Source organism: Panulirus ornatus, chromosome 58 (assembly GCF_036320965.1).
Source record: "Panulirus ornatus isolate Po-2019 chromosome 58, ASM3632096v1, whole genome shotgun sequence".
Lineage (NCBI taxonomy): Eukaryota > Metazoa > Arthropoda > Malacostraca > Decapoda > Palinuridae > Panulirus > Panulirus ornatus.
In genome coordinates, this window is record NC_092281.1 from 1688573 (window position 1) to 1690049 (window position 1477).

The following is a 1477-nucleotide window of genomic DNA, read 5'->3' on the forward strand; positions in this document are numbered from 1 at the left end:
TTTGTCTCCAGAAACAGTGAGGTGGGAGACCTGGGTGGCGGGTGGGACTGAAGAAGGTCATGAGGTAAAGGGACTGTGAGAACGAGTGGAAAAAAAAATTGTAGTTCCTTTTTAATGTCAGCTAAGACGGCACGGGCAACTGGGGAGCTAATCAAGGCCCTCTCATATATATATATATATATATATATATATATATATATATATATATATATATACATATATTGGAAAGGATCACAATTTTGCGCGTGATCAAGATATTCCTATGAGTCCACGGGGAAAATGAAACACGAAAAGTTCCCAAGTGCACTTTCATGTAATAATCACATCATCAGGGAAGACACAAGAGAGAAATATAACAGTCAGTTGATATACATCGAAGAGACGTCCTAGCTTCGTCTCTTCGATGTATATCAACTGACTGTTAATATTCCTCTCTTGTGTCTCCCCTGATGATGTGATTATGACACGAAAGTGCACTTGGGAACTTTTCGTGTTTCATTTTCCCCGTGGACTCATAGGAATATATATATATATATATATATATATATATATATATATATATATATATATATATATATATATATAACTGTGGTGGCTGTCGTGTGGTGTGGTGTGGTGTCCACACACAACGTGCACCCCTCTTACTCCGCTGTGGTGAGTTTTCATACCTGCTCCTTCCCACCTCCTCTTAAATATCATTTTCGCTGTCACGTTTGCCAACAAAAACATCCAACACTCCTTTGACGTCTCCTCTGTCGAGACGTAAGCTGCCTCGTCTACTTTCCTATCTATCTATCTATCTATCTATCTATCTACTTATCTATATCTAATCACAGTCAGCTACCTATGCCATGGGTCATCCTCCGCTGGCGATGCGACCACAAGGAAGTGGTGTTCCTTCACTGGGCTGGCCTCCTATAGCGTCGAAGTCTGTGTTCCACCCACACACACACACACACACACATACACAATGTAAACAAATCCAGTGGTAGTTTTCACGTCTGGTCGTTATGTTGGCAGTTCTTGGTTTTTCAAGTCCAGGGAATATGTCCCGGAGTCCGAGAGATAGGTTTAATATTGGGTCATCCCAGGTCAGTGAAGGTCAACCCTTGGACGCGTCTTACGTTGCCCAAAACGCGTCTCCTGAGAAAGACTTGGGTCAAAGGGAATTCCTCACAGCTCTTCATCATGTCGTCCCAGTTCAATGCTGGTAATCACAAGGCAAGAGGGCAATTCGAGGGCAATGGTAGTCATCAGTCATCAGTGTACATTTAGTCATCCTAAGCCAACGAGGTCGACCCAAATGATCAAAGGTCAAAGGAAAGGTCAACCTTAGTTATTTCAGGTTATCATAAATAATGCCACATCAACATAGCTCATTCTAGTCTGATAATTGTTTAAAATAAACATGATAACTCTTCACAGGTTGACATAAAACAACACAGGATATCAAACCCCAACATAGACCAGGTGCTCG